Source organism: Neolamprologus multifasciatus, chromosome 9 (genome assembly GCF_963576455.1).
Source record: "Neolamprologus multifasciatus chromosome 9, fNeoMul1.2, whole genome shotgun sequence".
Taxonomy (NCBI): Eukaryota; Metazoa; Chordata; class Actinopteri; order Cichliformes; family Cichlidae; genus Neolamprologus; species Neolamprologus multifasciatus.
In genome coordinates this window covers 5,367,939-5,380,660 of record NC_140447.1, presented here as the reverse complement: position 1 = coordinate 5,380,660, position 12,722 = coordinate 5,367,939, and the positions used below count along the sequence as shown (strand labels likewise).

General features: G+C 42.8%; 2 protein-coding genes across 3 annotated transcripts in view; both read right to left on the bottom strand.

Moving 5' to 3' along the window:
- The window catches only part of palmdb (palmdelphin b), a 70,510-nt gene extending 62,883 nt beyond the window's left edge, over nucleotides 1-7,627 (bottom strand). For both annotated transcript variants that reach the window (XM_085172662.1, XM_085172665.1), the window contains exon 1: nucleotides 7,539-7,627. The gene's annotated coding sequence lies outside the window, so the exon portion shown is untranslated. The remainder of the gene's footprint in view (nucleotides 1-7,538) is intronic.
- tgfbr1b (transforming growth factor, beta receptor 1 b) overlaps nucleotides 1-12,722 on the bottom strand; it is a 56,488-nt gene that overhangs the window by 4,026 nt on the left and 39,740 nt on the right. Inside the window, exon 10 of the mRNA XM_085172687.1 lies at nucleotides 7,539-12,721. The gene's annotated coding sequence lies outside the window, so the exon portion shown is untranslated. The remainder of the gene's footprint in view (nucleotides 1-7,538; nucleotide 12,722) is intronic.

The window sequence follows — 12,722 nt, the reverse complement described above, 5'->3', positions numbered from 1 at the left end:
TTGCAAAATGGGAAGCGGATTTATCAGTTAACTTAGACCAAAACTTCTGGTCTCAGATTTGCTTAAAAACCTTTCATCTAATTACAAATCCCAGTCTTCAATTAATTCAATACAAAATACTACATAGAGTGCACTATACAGGTCATCGGATGTTCAAGATGGGCTTTACGTCTACCAACAACTGCTCACACTCAGTAGCGGTTTTAGATACGGGCGACACGGGCGGTTGCCCGGGTCGGCATCGTGGTGGGGGGGCGGCATCATGGGCATTGGTAAAAAAAAAAATTGCTTGTACTCATGCTGCCCTGACATCATGCGAGCCCATACTGGGAATGGCATAGGCACCGATCGATTTTCTATCGCCCATGGGAGTAAGGGTGCCCTCCGTTTGCGAGGTGCGCCTGCTGCTTGCGGCACAGGGAGGAGAGGGCGGGGCGACGGGGGATTCTCTGGCTGGCTGGAGCAGCAAAAATTACCAACTCTCAAAATAAAACAAAAATAAAAACAAACAACAAACACGAAAACACCAGACATCATGATACAGACTTATAATTTGCACTGATGTTTTTTCAAAATTCTATACACGAAAAGTGACGTAAGAGCCCTCGGTGCGCCTGCTCGCTGCTGAAGTCAAAGTAAACTTAAAGTCTCACACACAACCCGTTTTTAAACTTCTTTTCTCATTTTTTAAATGAGAAAAGAAGAGGAGGAGTGTAGCGACTTCCACAGTCGCTAGAGGCCGGGATGGAGCCTGCCTATTTGCCTGACGCGCTGTCAACTTTACGCAATAATGCGAGAGGTGGAATTGCTTGCTTGTTTATTAAAGTGCTTGAAATGTTTACAGAGCAATGTGATCGGCTCGTGATTCAAACTCTTAAAACATCACAGGCTCTAATGCAACAAGGGGAAACTCGTTGTGCTGCGGTCATCAAAAACTACGCTACCCAGCCCTCCTCTCTGTCAAAATCAAACCAGTAAAAGACAGACTGACAACGCCCTCTTAATGTCGCTGCTAGCACCCACATGACTCCCGTTACACATCACCATAGCAACCAAACAAATAAAAACCCAGTGATCCTTAAAATTCAATATATTTAATTATAGCTCCTACAAGGAGGAACAAGCAAAAGACACAGGTAAGCAGATGTCTCATTGGATAATGGCAGGTCATGTATCCTAAAACATTAAGAGTCAGAATACTTTCTCAATCCCTAAGGAAATTATTTGGGTTACAGTTCCTCCAAGAAGAAATGGTAAAAATAGTAACAGTAACAGACTAAACTCCAAACAATATATACAATAATATAATATTAATTAGTCAGTGTCAATTGTTGATTTGTCCTGTTCACATTGTATGACAAAGTATGATGTCTGTTTAGTAGCCGTTTGCATACTATGCATACTCTCTCCCTCTTTATATGTATGTGTGTGTGTGTGTGTGGGGGGGGGGGGGGTGTTTGTCCTGGGCGCCTAACAGGCTAGGACCGCCACTGCTCACACTGCTAAACCAATTCACCGGACCATTACATCCACGCTCTTTGGTTCTGTCCACCAGTTCAGAAGTTTTGGCGCGAGATATGTGAAGACTTATCAAAGTGTCTGAAATGTAACATTCCAACTTCCCCTTTAGTGTGTTTGTTGGGCAGCTTAGATAATGTCACTACAGATAAGAATATAGCCCATATGGTTTTCACTGCCCTATGCATCGCCAAGAAAACAGTCCTCATGAACTGGAAAAATAAAAACAATCTTAATTCTAACCAATATAGAAATTATCTATTAGATTACATTAGTCTTGATACAGCCTCTGCCACCACATCAGATCAATCGCTCTGGGCTCCTTTGATCAGCTCCATCACCTAGTGGGGTTGGGGGGGGCATAGTTTGGTCCCACTTTCGCTGTTGTGATTGGTGTGGGGGTAGGGACAGGCTTGGGGCGTCGGGTGATTCCCCAGGAGCGTCTTCCTTGGAGGGCTCAACTCGGGGTTGCGGTCATGGCCTGTTAAGGGCTCTGTTGGCTCTTAGGTGATGGTTTCTATGGGCTCAAAATGTGGTCATAAATATTTTGTACTTGTAAAAAAGATTTGTGTGTGGACTTAGCCAAAAAAACCCTGCAAGTTACAAGTACGAATTTTGACCCTATTTTTCTTCCTTTCATCTGATTGGTCAATGTCATGTCAATCACAAATGTAACAATCCAATCAGAGAACAGATTGGCTGTCGGGGGGACGCTTTTTTGAACTGCAGGTCCTTGAAGGGTGATACAGTTTGAAGCTGGAGGATCTCTGTGTAAATATCCGATATCAGTGGTTAGAAATACCATTATTACTTTAGGATTAGTTTAACACAAAGTCAGAGCTGACCCGGGACCATGGCTGTGAGTCACAGTGCGCAGCATAAAGGTCCTTTGACATCGGACGCAGCATGTGCTGCTAATGCTAACTTCTAACTAAAAGCAAAGGATCCAGAATTTGTTGCTGGCTGCTGGGCTCTGTGGGTTTTTGCAGCAGCTCTACCTGTACTAGATGCACCTGCTCCTTGTCGTTTCTATCTCTGACTTTATGTCCTCTGCAAGAGTTTCTGTTTTTTTGCTGGTTCTTCAAATGTTCAATAAAAACATGTATGCTAATTCATAACGAAAAAAGCTTTGTAATGAAGACTGTCATTTCCAAAACACTGCCCGCCCCCACCCCGCGGTCCGCAGCGCTGTTGAAAAGGCTGTGGAAGTCCCTGTATTAAACACGTAGACCTGTGACACAAAAATCACCAAACTCGGACGACCACAGACTGTTTTACTTCGTGGTGATGAAGGAAACCGCTGGGTTGGCATGTAAAAGGGCATTTATTCCCTTCAAGGACCTGCAGTTCAAAAAAAGCGCCCCTCCGACAGCCAAACCCATCTGTTCTCTGATTGGATTGTTACATTTGTGATTGACATGACATTGATCAAAGCACAGACTTCCAAAATTCATCTTTACCTTTCAAATGTTCATGGGCAAACCTCATTTGGGCTGTGATGTGCTGCTCTTTGAGTAGAGGGGTTCTTCTGGGACGATACCCCTGAAGTCCACCACGATAAAGAGCAGTCACAACTGTGTTCCTTGAAACATCAACTCCAGATGTCCGGGGTTCCTTGCAGACATCTGTGACTAGTTTCCTCTCCAGAGTTCTTAAAATCTTGTGCTTACGGCCACGGCCAGGTTTGCTTCTTACAGAATTTGTCTCCTTGTACTTGGCAATGATGCAACATACAGCATTTCTAGACACTGTGAATTACTTGGAAATGGCAATGTAGCCTTGCCCTTTATCATGAGCCTCTACTATCTTTTTTCTGAACTCCAGAATTATTTCTTTTGTTTTTGGCAATGGTCAGTAACACTAGTCCTCTCATGTGTTCAAGTGCCCTGTTCCTTGCACCCTTTTTATGCAATTGAATCTTGTTACAGCTATACTTTCTGAGGAGGCTGAGGAAGTTTGGTATCTTGCCTATGACCCTCAGCAACTCTTTCAGCTGTGTGGTTGAGAGCATGTTCAGCTTCATAGCAGTGTTGTATGGCAACACTAATGCTATGGACTCCAAAGACCTGCAGAAAGTGGTGAAGACTGCTGAAAAGATTATCAGGACTCCACTGCCCTCTCTGATGAGCGTCTACAGAATCCACAGGACAGCTACTTCCCTCCTCAAAGACCCCATCAGCCTCTAAAACAGGGCGTTCGTACGTCTACCCTCAGGTAGAGATACAGAAGTGTGAAATCTAGGACCTGTAGGCTAAACAAGTCTTTCTTCCCCGCTGCCATTAGACTCCTAAACACCTGACACGCTTTTAATACACTTTTACATACTCACTGCTTTCTGCACATACATCTGATGTAGCGTTCAATTTGTCCATCCATTCCCTTCCACTTATCCTTATCAGGGTGGCAGGGAGGTGGAGCCTATCTCAGCTACCATAGGGCACAGGGCAGCGTACCCCCTGGACAGGCTGCCTGATGCTGGGCTAGCACCGAGAGACAGATCAGCATATAACCCCACTAACTGCATGTCTCTGCACTGTAGGAAGACGGAGAACTCACACAACCACAGGGATATATTTATAGTACATATATTTATATATTTATTTTATGCTTGCAAACACGAACACAATCCAATAAGTGATCCCCTTTCTTTTATGATTTTTTTACATTTTTAATCCTTATCAAATCTTTGTCAAATATGTTTATTTTACATTTTTTATAAATTCAAATCAAACAATTCTTTTTAACCGGTTACATTGTCTTAAGTTTCTATTCCAGTGCTTTGATCAGTGTCAGACTCCAGGCCCAGTGACATGATTCCTCCCTCTCTGTCTGGCCACTCAGTCAACATCCTCTTGCTTTTTAATCCCTGCTCCGCCTTCCTTAATCTTATCTGTGATGGATTAGCAGTGCACAGGCCAACACCATGTGCCTTTACTATCATCACCTTGATAAACAGCACTTTATCAAGGTGAAAGACATTGTTAACATCAATTAATATTTCTCTCTCTTCCATTAGTATCTGGATGGGTTGCAGAGGTCTCTCTCGGTCCACTGACCAATGGTTGGCTGCACTCTCGCTTCCCTGTTTGACTTGCACATGGATGAAAGCGGTCTCTGGGACTGCAGGGGTCTGGCAGCTCCCAGTGGACTGGATAGCTGAGTTTGCTGTTTTGGAGTGTCTAGGGTACTACCTAGTGTTCTTGGGGTGTGGGACCTGGGGTGCTTGTGGTGGGGGCTCCTGGCCCCCAGCTGGGTGGCTGGCCTCTTCTGGGTGAGTCTGGGTGCGGGGCCTGGGGACCTGGTGCTCAGGGTTGCCTGGTCTCTGGCTGGGTACCTCCTAGCATGGGGTTGGCTGCCTCGCCCTGTAGGGTGGGTCGGCCCATGTTGGGATGTTTGGTCTGGGCCTTGGGGGCTCATGGATGCCCGCAGGCCCGTTGGATGTGGTGGGATGTCTGGGTGAGGGAGCAACAGTTGGGTGCAGCTTTTCCCAGACCCAGACCAGTGTGTCTTGACCCTTTGCTGTGTGTGTCTGTTGTAATTGAGTGGACTACTGGTTCTGCGCAGTCCATGCTACTCTGTGGTGGGGGCAATGGGTGCTACCCTTCACTCAACGGTGCTCTGGGACATTGTTGATGTTGCTGCTATTGATGCTATGGTCTGTGCTAAAGATCTTGCTGTCGCTGCCCTCCTGCTTTCCATGTATGCAGGTCCCAGAGCAGAGTTACTGTAAATAGAAATATCAATCCTACTTTTGGACACTGGTCTAGAAAACCATCCGATTGGTTTCCTACAGCCGCTGTGGCAGGGTGTATGAAATGGGGGTGCATACCGTATTCCATATATAATGTAATGACTGAAATAACATGAATAGAAATTAAGAAATAAGCAGAAAAACCCTGAACAAGAGGAGCCTATAGAGAATAAATAGTCAGGGGTTAAAGTCGACGGGTGGTTTTGTTTGTTTGTTTGTTTGTTTATTTGTTTTGGAGTATTTTTTTTATTTTTTTGAAACACCAGAACCAGCGTCTATAAGTTGCAGTTGCTGTACTTTAGCATCCAGCTAGTGCTACAAAAGAGGCGCGAGAGTGTCCTTCTCTCACCCCAACCAATCACAGCAGATGACCCCGCCCCTCCCTGAGCCTGGTTCTGCTGGAGGTTTCTTCCTGTTAAAAGGGAGTTTTTCCTTCCCACTGTCGCCAAAGTGCTGCTCATATGGGGTCATATGATTGTTGGGTTTTTCTCTGTATCTATGAAGCGCCTTGAGGCGACATGTTGTGATTTGGCGCTATATAAATAAAATTGAATTGAATTGGAAGATAAAGGGAGTTATGTTTTTTAAGTGGCAAGTAATTACAAATACAGCGTTATCAGCTCAGCAAACATCAACCAACACAAACTGTCTGTGTCCATCTGAGCATGCAAAGATTGCATCAAGCACTTCAGTTGCTCAAATAGAGTAGAAAAGACCTACATAAGAACCAGTTTGTCACACAAAGTGTCTGCTAACTAAAGGCACAGCTGCTGTATTTCACAGGTAAAGAAAAAAAGAGCTAACTTCACTCAGAGATGGAGACAGATAAGAAAGACAGGACAGGAGAGAGAGCTTAGATATAAGGGTAAGGACTGCTCAGTGGTGTTTGATAAACTGGAAATTTTGTGCTGCAAAACAAACTAGGGAAGACTAACTGTGCTATTTAAAGGTTGCATGAAAATACTCTGCAGCTTACTGCAGCATAAATCGGTTAGCTTGCAATAATGTGATGGATTTGAAATAAAACAGAGTGTGTGACTGCACAGTGGTTCTGGTGCTCATGGTCAGAGTTGCATCAAGTATAGCAAAGATTTGATGATGTCTGGATGCATGCTCAATCATCCAGGTAAGTCTTCACTGAAGAAGTCACCTGGATGAGTGACGAAATGTTTCTCCCATTTAAAAAATTCTACATCCAGATGAAGAGAATCACCCTAAATTAAGGTGATGATGCTTCACTGACAGACAGCATAAACAGAGTACTGTCAGTGTAGAGATGGAACATGTCTGTACTCTTACCCTCTCTAATTATTTGGTGAATGGCCTGGTGCTCATTTATGCTCTCACAGCACCCACTGAGACTCACTTTCATGCACTTTAGTGTAACTGTCACATACTAAGTTGCCTTAGTAACGAGAGGAGATCAAACCACTGACCTTCTGATCAGTGGATGACCCCGAGCCATGCTCCCGACAAGTCAAGCAGATTGTACTGGTGAGTCCCGGCAATCATGTGCATCTTACTTAGGCACATACCACCCATCTACATACTGTCACAGAGCAAGCGTATCCTGCCATAGCAACAACACTCCCAGGAGCAGCCGGCCTCTTCACTGCAAAAACTGCGCAGGAAACTATCTGCCAAAACAACGAGCATCCGTACCATTCACCAGAACAAACTGAACCCTCATTTCAAATTGTGAGAAATGAGTAAAAATGAGCTCCAGTTCATTATTATTTCCTCTCTGCAGCCTTAAAGCGGCTGAATTATAGCTCAAACTGAAATGAGTGGGAAGGAAAAGACACTGGGTGACTGCTGTACTGCAGGCAGCCCAAAACAACAGCTGTATGTGGGAGTGCATATATGTGTGTCTTTGCATATACATTCATCACACCCACACTTGTTTCTGACAGTGGAATCATGCAGTGATTCTTTAGCTGCTCTCTGTATGTGCCATCAGTACACATACTGGTTATTTAAAACCAGACCCCCGCTGAGATGTTGCTCACAGCTGACAGCTTAAAGGAATTAAAAGATTACAGAATCAAGAGACCCTTTTGAGACATTTCAGTGCCACACATACTACATTACATCAAAGTAACTGATGGTACAAAGTAGTTTGTAACACTCTGGGGGCTCTATATGCAGCACTCTGTCTGACAGCAGAGTATCTACCTGTGAAAGCCACATTCCCCGCAAAGCTTGAAACACATCACATATATTAATGTAGAGAAACACAAACAGGACGAGCATACAAAGATCGACTCACCAGATTTGTGCTTTGTGTATCCTCGAGCAGCAGAAAGGGTGGTATGGCTCACTATTGCAGTGTACCGAGCATTACTGAGCCTGAGGTTTAGTCGGAGATTGTGTAAGGTGAGAGAGATTCAGATTTACTGAGAAGATTCCCTCCCCTTCCTCCCCCTCCCTCCCTCCCTCTCTCTCTCTCTGCTCTCTATGAGTCTGTCACAAGGCCCAGCCATGCGCCATAAATACCACTTGCCAAATAATTGCTCCACACATGTGAACCCACCCCGGCCCCTTGATCCCACCCCAACACACCCACACACACACTCCTCGTGCCTATGGTACGACAACTTTTCTCCGTGCCCCTGGTACACTGCGCAGAAACACCTTGCCACACACACCCACCCACACACACCCACACACATTGATATTGGAGACAGCGATTACACATTCAGGAGTGAGTGAAGGTGAATGACATACAGCAAAAACTGTCTTAGGGCTTGTAGGCAAACCCTCGGCTACCGTGTACAAGGCAAAGTGAACCTTTTCTTCTTTAGCAGTCATCTCTGTCACACTGAGAATAAAGATCAAAACAAAGACTCTATTGATCTGTTCAGGTGGCTTTTATGTTATTAATAGTTTTTGATTGACAACAGGCTGTTATGGATAGGCTAGTAAACTACAGTCATATGAAATAAATGTCATACAGGGCATCAGAGGTTTTCACAGTTTTACTTTGGTCCAGGTTACACTATCATAAGAATGTGGAAACTTCTAGTGAATATGAGTTTAGATTTTATAGATAAATACAGTGACGCTGTTACATATGGCTGAAAGGCCTGTTTCATATTTTAGATAAGTAAACCGATAACCAGGTAGAAACTACAGGTACGTAATCATACATACATCATGTAATCCATGATTGTCTCTGTTCAATGGGGGAATCTACCATATATTGCAGAGTGAAAATTATTTCTTTTTCTACTTTTTTGCCACTTTACACGGCCCCATTCATTCTCTGCAGTAACCACTCAGGTTTTTGCTGAATGCCACCATCCAACTGCTGCTTTTCAGAGGCTCTATCTTTAGCTACAACACTCCACTTCCGATGTTGCTATAGGAACAGGAGTGCCAACCACCATCGCCAGCATTACAGTAGTAACTGTGTGTTGATGAGCTGGGATAATAACGTGATGAGAATGGGTCTGCTAAACATGCCTGAGTGAAACTGGACTACCTGGCTCTATGTGCTGACCATATTTACAAAAGCTTTCAATTTGATGTAGCACCAAATCACAGCAGTCGCCTCCAGGTGCTTAATATTGTACGGTAGACCCTACAACAATACAAAGAAAACTCCAACAATCATATCTTTGTGAGATGTTTGTTCCCTAGTATTCCTCTGATTCTGCATTTCTTTCCTTTTCCTTCTTTTTCCCTGTCCTTTATTATTTAAGTTATTACAACCAGAACGAAGAGGACTGGGAGAAAAAGAAAAAGATGAAGAAAAGAGAAGTTGGAAGAGACAGAAGGAGAGGGAAAGAAGCAGCAGCAGGGAAGCCCAAACCCCGACCAGACGGCCTCCTCCTCCTCCTTGCTGATGGCGAACAGAGGACGGGGGTGTGAAGACCCCCTACATTATGCTCTCTCATTGTGGTGTTTCTGTGTGACATTCTAAAGTGGATTTAAAAACAGGGGAGGGGCATCGTACCAACAACTCTCTGCCAGACAGCAGCTGGTGTCAACACCACTCCTACCGACAACCTTCAGTGTCTACATGTATTTAAAATTGAGAGGTGGGCACCGGTGCCAGAGCTGAGGCTGAATGAACAGATCCTCCTCTGGGCGTGCCCACCCCCAAGCCCTATATGTATGTGTTATGAGAGTGTGAGTAATGTGAGTGTCTAATGCTATGTTCACACTGCAGGCGAAAGCGCATCAAATCCGATTTTTTTGACCCTCTGCGACCCATCTATCCGATCATGGTGTGACAGTGTGAACGACAGTACAAATAAAATGTTCACGTTTCTCCAACGTTGTCTTCCCAACAGTTTCACAGGATGGCCAGGAAGTGTTCACGATGTCTTCTCCGGCGCTGATAATTGGCGTCTGTCTTGTGTCAGTGACGTAAAAAAAGATGGATTTAATGCGACATGACCATCAAACAGCAGCTTTCTGAAACATCAGATATGTATCGGATTCAGCACCACATACGAAAGTGACCCAGATTGGATTTGAAAATATCGGATTTGTGCCGTTCACACTGTCACACCATGATGGGATATGGGTCACATAGGGTCAAAAAAATCGGATTTGATGCGCCTGCAGTGTGAACTGTGTGTTCTGCGCCTGCAGTGTGAACTAAGAGTAAATAGTAAGAAAGGTAAGCAGTAGTGATGGCCAAATGAAGCTTTCTGAAGCTTGTATTGAAAAACGGTTCCTTACTCGAAGCTTTTCAACACAGTCCTCTCCGGTGACATCTGGTGGTGAAAATTATGAAGAGCAGCTTGAATCTGCAAAATAAAACGGACTGCTTAATTATCACTGCTCACTCCACAGAGTGGAGTTCTCTCTGATATTGAGCCACCGTTGCGTTGCTTTGAACATGTAATTGTTTTGTTTTTTTCTCGATTGGGGGGCTGAAAAAATTGTAATGCTTATTTGCTTAATACATTTTGATCAATAAACCCTATTTAAACATGCACTATGGTGGGGCCTTTCTTTGCTCATGACTCCTTGATGTTGGTAAATACAATAAGTGAGCAATATATATAATATACATATGATAATGCACAGCACATTATGGAGTATGCTCCTGCTGTGAAGTCCTGCCTCCATCTACTTGTGCATTTAATCACTGGACAGCTGGACAGGTTCATACAAAATATTAGATTAGGCCAATTGTCCTATACATATTTTTGACCTAGGGGTAGGATTGATTGTGAACTGGAAAGGGAAAATGCTTAGGGTGCTGAGTACGGCTGCATCGTCACTGATTTGTAGAATCATTTTGATTCGATACAGGATCCGATTCAATTTGATTGGAATCTGGAAAGTTTTGCCTCAGACAGTCAGAAATATTACAGTTCTGATCATTTATCAGTATATATCCATAATTTTGTATCTATTAGAAGAAAGCTGACACTTGTGAGACTTAATTAGAGATGTAAACAGAGAGTTATGAAACCTGCAGCTGCAGAAGCCAGCGAAAAAAAAAAAAAAGAGGTAAACACAGCGCGGACGCGCCGACACATCAAAATCTGATTCTGACGCATCAGGTCCGTGCGCTGTGTTTACGTTCGTATGCAGAATCCGTAAACCTGCTCCCAGTTACTGTTTTAGCTGTTTGGTGTTTGACGACATTTTGTGAGGTGCAACCTGAGATGCTGGCGTTTCAGGCATAATAATGTTTAATTTACAAATTGACACAGGATTTTAATGAATCAATATCACTTTATTCAGTTTAGCATGGATTGTAATCAGAAAAGCGATAATCAAAACCCTCCCCTAATCATGAACTTGCAAAGTACAAACATGATCTATGTAAGGTAGGCCTTTTGTTATTTTCATTTTAAAAGAGGATTCGTTTTACTGTGCGCTGGCCGACTCTGTTTCTTTTCTTAGAAATAATTTCTCCTGCCCTAGAGAAAATCCTCTCGCATGGAACAGAAGAGGCTGTGGAGTGCAGGAACTGCACTGCAAGTTGGTAGATATGCAGGTATTCCTGGGTCCTGCAGACTATCACCTGAAAACAATAAACAAAATGATTTTCTAAAATGTGTAGCAATGTAATTTACGTATAGTGTCAAATACATTTTTTTAGTCTTTATTAGCTTTAATTCACATGGAAGTGTTTCTAAAGTCATATGCTGTAATGATATTTACATTATGGAAACATGATTTTGGACATTTCAAGTTTTTCACTTTGGCAGATAAAATAAATAAAATAATAAATAAAATAAAATGATAAAAATAATTTGACCAAAATCAACTCAAAATCCCGCGAATGATTCACTTTCCTATAAACCACTGAATCACTTGTGTTCTAAATGAAGCTTCGGACGTCACTGATCACGTGACTCTGGCCAAACGACACAGTGCTTCTGCAGTGTGTCGTTTTTTGGGTACGCACCGGAGCGCCAGCTTCAAGCGGGCCATCATTAGTCTAATGAATAGATTTAATCAATAAACCGTTCTTATGTAAACATGCACCATGGTGTGGTATTTCTTTGCCTGTCACTTCTTGATGTTGGTAAATAAAATAAATGCAAAATACATATAATAACATACAACACATTATGTCCATCCGACTGGTTCAAGGTAAGGGCTGAACCTATTAAAATAACACAAAGGAGATGATACCAGTGTTCCTTAAATACTTTCTATCGATGATGCATTGAATACATTTTACATGTGTTAAAATGATGATGATGATGAAGCTAATTTGGACTGAAGGACCAGAAGAGTCATCGAATTGAGAAATGGTAATCTGATAAATTGATAGCTACTCCAGAAGCTAATCCCATAGTTAATCCTAGAGCTAATCCTTGCGCTAACAGTGGAATCGTCGTTTTAAATGTCAGAAATGAATCTTTATTTTTTTTTTAAACTATTTACTTCTTTTAATTGTATTTTAAAACAAATTTTGAAAATCTGCTTTTTAATTTGAAATACAAAAATGCTTTTTGAAGTTTTTGTTAAGAGGTTGTTTTTTTGTCACATCAGTTTTTAATTTATTAATCCTTTCTTCTACCTTATTATTCTAGTTGCTCAGGCCTTGGCTGGTTAGCTACTCCCTCAGTTTTCATCTGATTTTTACCAGTTAAACTTTACACTGTTCTGCTCCTGCTGAACAGGAGCAGAACAGTGTAACAATGCTATATCTTTTGGTGCTCATAATCGTTATACTTTTTTAGATATTAAGCTTTTTAAGCCATTTTTGGCCCATTTTCATGAATGGGACCACATTATTAGTGTGATCACCAGTTTAGCTTGCCTGAGCTGAGCCATGTTTCAGCTCAGTGAGATGAGCAGCCGTTCTCAGAGCGGGTGGCCGGGGTTCAAATCCCACTCATTGCAACAGCAGCTGCCTTGGAGATCCAGTGGCACAGGTTTGAATCCTACCTATGGTTCTTGTAGCATATCTTCCTGCCTCGCACTTATTCTGCTTTCTTGACACTGTTCAGTGTACCCTTTCAAGTAAAGC